At 48.4% G+C, this 9,106-nt stretch overlaps 1 pseudogene; it reads left to right on the top strand.

The window, feature by feature from the left end:
- The first annotated feature begins 4,663 nt into the window (after positions 1-4,663).
- The window catches only part of LOC102861193, a 101,030-nt pseudogene continuing 96,587 nt past the window's right edge, over positions 4,664-9,106 (top strand).

Raw genomic sequence — 9,106 nt, 5'->3', positions numbered from 1 at the left:
GTGGAAGCCTTATGACCTTTTGGGGAGCGTTTGTGTGTAGTCCTTTGGGAGTTGTTCTGTTAACTCAAAGGCAGCGCCTTTCTGCTGGTTCAAATCCGTCAGCAACTTGTGGGAAAAAGAAGGGCAATTTCCTCCTGTGTGATTTACACCCTCTGAAAACCCACCAGAGGGTCAGCTATGAGTCTGTACTAACTTGACAGAAATGAGCTTTGAGAATTTTTATGAAAGCAAATTGTCAAAACTTTTCTTCTGTGACACTGTTGGGTAAATTTGAACAGCCAACCTTTGGGATGATAGATGAACACAAACTGTAACCTGAGGGCTTCCACTTTCCTCCCCCAGAAGTGGCTGAGCCATTGCCCTGGGTTCCTAGAGCATTGTCAGTACCCAGATGTACCCAGGAGCTGGCTGTGAGCAGGGCTGGATGCAACAGTCCCTGCCTCTGTGGGACTCACGTATCAGACATAGGAGAAAACAAACATCCAGGCAAAGGCTGGTGTGTGGCCACAAAGGATGCAGGAGCCAGGGGAGGTCTTCCACTCAGCAGTGTGGGCCTTGCAGAAAGAAAAGAGACCGATATACAAGCTTTGCTTTTGTGCGACAATGAAAGCTGGGACTCACTGATGCATGACTGTTTTGGGCTGGGTTTCCCCAGAAGCAGAGCCTGAGATAAAGATTGCAGTAAAAATGATCCCGGGAAGCGCTGGGAGGGGATAAAGTAGTGAGTGGGGCCAAGCAGGGAGAGAAGCCACTGTGATGCATCCGTAAGCAGGCTAATGCTATGAGCAACTGGAGTTTCATCCTGCGGGGACCATTGAGGGACTGCATAGAGCACACCTCAGAGTTGTCCCACCTGAAGGGCAAAGAAGCTTGGGTATTTCTCTGTCCCTTCCTGTCCCTTGGTGGAGGGCTTCTCTGACTGAGTGATAGCTCCTGACGTTGACAACCTGCCTCTCCATGCGCTGAGCTAGCTCTTGGGGCAGAGAAAACCTTTAGCAGATACTCATGGATGCTTGCAGTGGAAAATTGCAGGTAGGACTGGTGAATCCTTGGATGATATGGGCAAGTCCCTGGCAGCATCTGCTTCAGTACATCTTGGAAAGTCATTTTACATCAGAGCCTTTATTTCCTCATCTATAAAATACAATGGCCTGGATCAGGCCTTAATCTTAATCTTTAAACTGACACCCTTGTTCTTTAGTCCTTTAGGAGTCCTTGACAGCAGATTTTCCCAATGTGACACATCATTTGATTTGGGTGCTGAGTAAAGTTTTGTTTCATTCTTTGGTGATGTCTATGATTATTCAAAGACCTTTTTATTGAGCTGTGGGAAAGAAAACTCATCAGGGAGGGACATCGATGATGATTGCCCCATCAGACTGATGATAGAAGTTTGAGTCATTCTTCACTAGCCCGAGCCACTAAGATAGTGATCTGGTCACAGCTGAGCATATTACCAAGGCAGAAGCCTTGGAGGGTGTGGGTATGGCCTTTCCTATTGTCTTTCTGTCCCTGTGCCATTAGCCTGGTGCCACTGGTCATATACATGGGCAGGGAGGCCTCCTGGGTGCTTCCCAGAGGCCTGAGGCCACAGTGAGAAAGCCTGGCCCCCTTCCCCATCCTGACCTTGCTCACCAGGGAAATCACAAGGCTGGCACATACGGTTGCTAGGAGTAATGGTCAACTCAACAGTACCTAACAACAACAGGGCTGGAGAGGCCAGAGAGGAGGGGACATGGGTTGGCCCAGACATCAAGCCTTGCTGAGCCTTGGTGACAAAATAAACAGCTTGGAAAAAAATGCTGAGGAGATTATGGCAGATCTGCTGAAGAGTCAATCCTTTCTCACGCTGGGATGCTGGGGGGAACGCTATGGGGAGGGGACAGGCCCATGACTGGGACCTCTGTACAGCAAATGGACAGACCAGTGCTATACCACTTAGAAGACCAAGAACAATTAAAATGAGGCACCTGAGAGTTGCAGTCTGGGAGTCTCCCCTAAATAACTCTAGTTCTGTTCTTCTCCCCTCCCTCTATGCAACCTCCAGTCAGTCTGGGGAAAGGGTCTAAATTCCTGCTCTGGGGGTCCCTGAAGGAAGGATCAGCCCGGGCAACCCTGAGCCCTGCACCCCCTCACCATGCCTCAGAACCACCTAGTGGGCCCAGAGGGAGGCTCACCTGTTGAGAGGAGGGAGGGGAGGGAGCAGCCACACTACTTCTGTAAATGTCAGGTAGGGTGGAAACCAGGTGACTGGAGTTTACTCAGCTTCCCAGATCCCAGCTAGGGCAAGTGGGGGCAGGACTGAGGAAGGAAGGGAGGCAGGCAGGTCTCCACTCTATGGTTATCCTAGTGGCAGTGGACACTAACGGGTTAATGGATTTGTCTTCCAGCATCTTAGACACAAAGTGACACTAATAGATGGTTTCTGGCAGCCCGGGGCACCCTTGGGCGTAGAGCTCTGAAAGTGGCTGTAAAACGCAGAGCAGGGCAGTGTTCACTCCTCCCAGGGGCCTGGCTGCCCCACCTCCCCTCTCAGGAAACCAGCCTTAGCTGACCTGTCCCCCACTGTGAGCGTCCCAGCTGGGCGTCCTCCTCCATCTGGTCCCCATGGCCATCTTCCACTCACATCCCAAATGAGGGCATTCATAGTACTGGGAAGATGCAGGAAACCTTCCTGTCCACATGGGACAGTCTCTATGCTGCTGGGAGTTCACGAACATGTGCCCTTTAAATGCTGTACCCCAGCCTTGAGGGATACTCTGGGGGAGGAATGGAAAAAGAAAAGACTAGGGTCCAGCAGCTGGGCAGAGTTACAGGACTTATCAGGGTCCCAGTAGTTACCTCTTCCTGCTTCTCCCTTGAGATTAGTTAATGTTCCCTAAACCTAGGAAGAGGGGCTCCTGCTCTGACTCCTGCACTTAGAAACCCCTCTGGCCTTGAACTCTCTGCTCCAAATGGGCATCTTCCTGTGTCTATCCTTTTAAGAGACAACCATGCCACCAAAACAGACGTTCCTAGAGTCCCTGTGTGCAGTGTGCTGTGTGCAATGGGTGGGCTGTGGCCTTCAGGTTGGGGTTTCTGTCCCCAGGTGCATGCACAAGGCCCCTGGTAGATGGGATCATATAAAAGGTAGGGAAAGCGGCCAGGCCAGTGGCTGGGGTGGAAATCTGGGACCAGCTCTCCAAGAATTCTATATTTGAACTTGACCTTTCAGGTTGTTATGAAGGTATATTTGTCAGTACAGAAGGCTAAGCATATTTTATTTAACAGTTTGTGAGCTTCATTTATAACTTTCAAAGACCTAGATATATGACTCACAAGCCTCCATTTGTACTCCTGCCCTAGGCACCCCGAATGTTAGGGATGGGGGAAGTGAGCATTAGACTCAATTTCCTATTCTCTCTCTGAGCTGCCTACTCTCAGTAGAGCAGGACACAGCAGTACCTCGCCACAGATGTGGTTATGGCACAGCTGCCAGGGACACCAGGATGTGCGGTATCCCAGGTGGTCAGAAGTGGCATTCAGCCTATCAAGGTCTCAGTGTATAGTTGGCAAAATAGAACTAGAGAGGGGGGAATCATGCACGCAGACTCTGTGTGAATATCCCTGTCGCCGTGAACTTGCAGGCTGTGTGCACCCACCAGTGGGTATGAGCATAGCGTGCCCGTGTGCGTCTGTGCGGGTGCATGAACCTGTAGGTATGAGTGTATGCGCAGATCCATGTGTGTGTGTGCGCACGAGCGCATGTGCGCGTGCATCAATCAATGGGTTCAGTGTGTGCATGGACCTATGGGTGTGAATGCACACACTCATGGGTTTGACTGTGTGCATGTCCCCGTGGGTATGACTGTGTGGACGGACCGTTGGGTGTGAGTATGTGCACCGACCAAAATAGGTGTGAGTGTGTGCAAAGCAGGACACCTGCGTGCACTCACGTACATATACATGGACATGAATAGAGCAATCAGGAGTCAATTTTTTTCCTCCTCACCACATTTTTTCCCCTGCATCAGAAAAGATCCATCATCTCCTTTCCCTGTAATGATGTTGATCTGATTAAAATTTTTATTGGATTTCACAAAATAATTTCATACACAACATTCCCAAGGGGCCCTGCTGGCGGAGGTGGATGGCAGAGGAAAGTGGGGCGTGGGTGTGTGCAGAGGGGCTACTGTGAGAAGTGGGAGTGACAGGTCGGCTTAGAAAGAGGTTCAGTGAGAGGAAAAAAAAATGTCATGTGTTACTCAATGACCGGCGGGCAGAAGGCTGAGCTGAAAGGAGATTTAAAGTTGTGCCCTTTAAGCCATGCTCCTGGGAGGCAGCAAGCGGGAAAACTGACACAGGCCGGTCAGATGATCCGGACCACCTTGTGGAAGACAGAAGTGGCAGGGGTCCAAAGGCTGCCGGAGCTCTCCTGTGCCTGTCTCTTGCCTACCAGCCCACGCCTCTGGACCATTGCTTCATAGGGAATGTCAAGATCTGAATAAATATCAGGGGTCCCGGGGTCCTGATTTTCCAGGCCCCTCCTGCACACCCTCAGACTATCCATTCCAACAGCAGTGTGTGTGTGTGTGTGTGTGTGTGTGTGTGTGTGTGTGTAAAGTCTCAGCAAGGGCAGGAGTGAAATCAACACAAGCTACAGGAAGCAAACATATATGCAAAGATGGACAGCATGCCAGACGGACCCCAGCCAGATGCCAGATCAGAGCCTCACCGAGGTGAGAGCCCCTTTGCTACAGACACAGCAGAAAATACCTATTACCAAGAAAAAACATAAACCTGGCTGTCGGAGGCATGGCTGGATGGGCAGGAAGGCTGGAGGCAGGGGGCCCTGTGTGGGCACTAGCCCACTCCACCGCAATGAAAACCATGGATACCTGCTTTGTACCAGACATAGCGCCAGCCCTAGGACGTAAACCCTGCAAGCTAGGTGCAGAATGACTGCTCCCAGCAAAGGAGAATCACTAACTCATTGCTGTCAGAGTTGAAATCAACCCTCCACTGGGTTTTAGAGGCTGGAAATCATACAAGAGGAGACTGCCCATCTTTCTCGCATGGAGCCTCTGGTGGATATAAACCGCTTGAGAAGTGTGGCCTTCGAGTTAGCAGTGCCACTCATTATGGAGAATGCATCATCATTCAAAGGGACAAGGCGGGGCAAATCCAGTCCACACTTGACCAGCCAGCTCCTGTACCCTGACCAGGGGCTGTGTTAGCTCTTTCCAGTTTGTATATTAGGGAGCTCTGGTAGCCTAGTGGTAAAGGAGCTGTGCTGTAATCCCAAAGGCAAGTGGTTTCAAATCCACCAGCTGCTTTGTGAGAGAAGGATGAGCAATCCCCTGTCGTGCAATTTACTGCCTTTGAAAACCTTCATAGAGGGTCAGCTATGAGTTGGCTCTGACTCACTGGCACAAAACAATTCATATAAAAGTACCATGTGTCCCTGCTTTGGACTCTGCCCCAAAGAGCTCCCTATGTAGTGTGGGCATAGTGAGAGACCAGGGTAGGGCAGGCATGGTGTGAGAGAGGTCAACACAGAGAAAGCTATTTCCTGGTGTTGGGAGAGTGTTAGGCATCAGGATAGAAGGGCCAACATGCTCATCCTTGAGAAGGCAGTAAAACACCGAGAGGATGAAAAGGAGTGTCCCGAGGGAGCAGCCGAGCTGATGGAGGGAGAGCTGTTTGTTGTTTTTAAATACCATCAAGTCGACCCTGACTTATACACAACAGATTTGAACCTTCCCCCATCGTTTCTGGGTCCCCTTGATACAGTCACTGTGTCAATCTCTAATCAATAATTTATGATCTCTTTTTCCAAGGACTGGCCCCTTCTAACAACATGTCCAAAGTAGGTGAGATGAAGTTTTGCAATCCTTACCTCCAAGGAACATTCTGATTATACTTTCTCCAAAACATATTTGCCTTTTTGGTTTAGGCAAGGACAAAGGCTGGAGCAGGAGTCCTTGCTGGGGAAGTGAGAAGAGATTGGGAGTGAAGAGGGCCTGGGTCCCCAACTAAGGAGCTTCTGAGCACGATCTTAAAAGAGAATCAAGTTTCTGTTGTTGAGCAGTGGGGCTCACTGGCTGCAGTGTGGGGGCTGAATTAAGGGGCCAAGAGGAAGCCAGGGACCAATGAGAAGAGAGATGAAGCTGGAATGGGGCAGAAGAGAGAAGCAGAGTAAGCGCTCTGGAAAGCTGAAGGCGCTGCCTGGGTACAATTGGCTGTAAGTGGAAAGGCAGGTGCCAGCTGTGCTGCTGACCCACGACCCAGATGGGGTAGGGGGATACACAGAGGAGAGCTTATGGGTTAGGTTTGGGCATGTGTCATCTGAGAAATCTGTGAGGTCCACTCATTCGCACCTCCCAAAGGCTCTGGAGTCTGTATTTAAACCCAGAACTTATCCCAACTTCTCCTATTCCCTTCCAGCTGCATCTCACTGCTCTCTAGCTCCCCTTCCTTATCTCTCCAATACCCCCCACCCTACCCCGCCCCTTGCCCAGCCCAGTCTCCAAATAGAAAATCTCTGGAGAAGGGGCCAGCAGAAAAGTATGTGAGATGCCAAGTAGAGTTATTTGACTAAGTGCCCAGATTAAAAAAAAAAAAAAAAAAAGACAAAGCCCTTAGGGCCACTTGCATCCCAGGGTCTCAGTAAATGGAGGATGGGGGCCTGGACCAGCCTGGCTGGTCCAAATATTTGCCTCGTTGCCAGGTAACCACCAGTAGGGCCCACAAGTTGGCATCTGTGGAACTGAAGACTTGGAAGGAAATCCACACAGCCGTTCAGGCCGTGATGTCTCTAGGATTGGTGTCACCCAGTGCAGTAACTCATGGTGTCACCACCCTCCCCAAGGACCTCTTCTCACGTCAGACCATATAGGGTCCTTAGTAATGCTTCTCATCAGTTTTAAGTATAGAATAATACAGTATTATAAATACTGTTGTAAGTCATTTAAATGTAACATGTCTTAGATTATGTGAATACTAATAACAAAAGTGTTTTGTAAACTCCTTCTACATTGAATTACAACATTATTAGAAACAATGTTATTAGTAACTGAGCAGAAGCCTTTTAAAATTTTTCTCATTTTCCTCTAATTACTACCTCATTTTCAAAACATTTATTGATACAGGTCCACAAATACTAACCACTTACCAAAATATTGTAGCTGAATCCCAAGAAAACTGACAAAATCAATGCCTATAAAATACCAGGAACCCAGGTGAGATGGGTATTAAAAGTCAGTGGTTCAAATCCATCAGCTCATCAAAAGGAGAAATGAGGCGGTCAGCTTCCATTAAGATTTACAGCCTCCATTTGAGGACATGTTGTAATAAATTACATTGATCAATTGTAATTAATGTTATGAAACAAAAATATATAAGTGATTGAGTGAAAGCAATAAAAATATTTATGGCCTCAGAAGCTCAATGGCAGGTTGCCATAAGTTGGAATCAACTTAACAGCAATGGATTTGGTTTGGTATGCATATAAAAACTCCAGCAGTAATGAAAATAGTAGTGCATATAGCATCTGCAGATCAAAGCATGTCACTTATAGTGTCATTGTTAACTGGTTAATAATGACAGCTCTAATTAGAGCACATTATTTCTCTCTCCCCTTCTGGCCCCCCCATTGCTGTGGTTTTCAGAGATGGTAAATCCTACAGGAAGAGACTGCTGATTTTTCTCCCTTGGAGCAGCTGGTGGATTTGAACCGCTTGTCCTTAGGTTGGCAGCACAACTCCTTCACCCATAGATCACCAGGCTCCTTATAGAGTATACTGGAAAATTAAAGAAGCAAATTAGCATAGTCTTAGCCTTGTATGTGTTGATACATGTAAACTGGGCTTACGGTTTATCGTTTGGGTTTGGGTTTTTTTTTTCTCATTTGTTTTGTTTTAATAAAACTTGAAAATTCTTTTATTTGAGTGAAAGTGTACAAATCTTGTTTTTCATTCAATTGTTCATAGCTATTTTGTTTTATAACATTAATTGTTGTTAATGAACATAATTAATTACAATCTTTCACCAACTGCTTATTTTGTATTGCCTTTCCCTTCACTGACTTATCTATTTATTTTTTCCCCTCCTCGCTCTTTTTCCATTGCCTTAAACTAGGCTTATAAAAAATGACTTTTTTTGGTTTGTTCTTGGTTTTTTTGCTATAATGATGCTGAAAGATGGCAAATATAAAAAAATTTTCTAGACAGTTCTTTTGATGTCACTCCACCTGTGAGTGTTACTACACCACTGTACCTTCTAGCGATGCCACCAGTAAAAGCTCTGGGATCAGAAACTGTCAGACAATGTCAGGGACGTCCCAAATGTCGCCTGTGTGAGTGGCAGATGCTGATCCTCTGGAATCTGCTCTCCTAAGAGACAAGAGACACAAGGCAGGTTTGGTGGGCTTCTCAGGGAGACCCAGGCTGCAGGAGCTCACTCAAAAATGGGCATCACCTGGCCCTGTGAGGTGTGGTAGGGAGGGAGTTCCTTGCTCTGGACCGCTGCCATGGTCATCCATCCAGGGGGTACTGACAGGAAGTCCCTGTGCCTGGAGCCTGGCTCTCCTCTGGAGGAAGGCAGAGGGGTGTGGGAGAGAATACCCAGTCACATGTGGGGTTTGCTGACCCTAATGGGGACTTCCCTTCCACCCTAGGAGCTGCTGAGGCCTCTGAAGGAGGGCCGGATGTCCAAGTAGTAGGAAAACAATATGACTGTGTACAAAACTAAGGCCCCTGTCTATGCAAGGTGGGAGCGGAGCCCAGCTCTGGCTTATGTGAACTCCAGATCCAGCACCTCGCTAAGTGGCCCATCAGTGGCATCGTTCTCAGAGCCTGGGTTCCCTCCTCTGTACAATGGGCACAGTGTCAGCAGAGGACTGGCATGCAGAGCCTGGGGTCAGTGGTCATAGGACATCCAGCAGCGGTGTGTTGTCCCTGCCTTCTCCAGATGGCCGCTGCTCTGACCTAAGCAGGCTCTGCTGTTCCCTGGCATCAACAAGTCCCCCCAAAGTTCCCACTCTGCCTCCCTTCATCCTCTCTTTCTGCTAAATGCTCCACACATTGTACCATCTGGCTCCCTCTGGTCTCCCACGATGGTCAGTTGT

Source organism: Elephantulus edwardii, unplaced genomic scaffold, assembly GCF_000299155.1.
Source record: "Elephantulus edwardii isolate Elephantulus edwardi_28Jun2011 unplaced genomic scaffold, EleEdw1.0 scaffold00066, whole genome shotgun sequence".
Classification (NCBI taxonomy): domain Eukaryota; kingdom Metazoa; phylum Chordata; class Mammalia; order Macroscelidea; family Macroscelididae; genus Elephantulus; species Elephantulus edwardii.
This window is presented reverse-complemented; position numbering and strand designations above follow the sequence as displayed.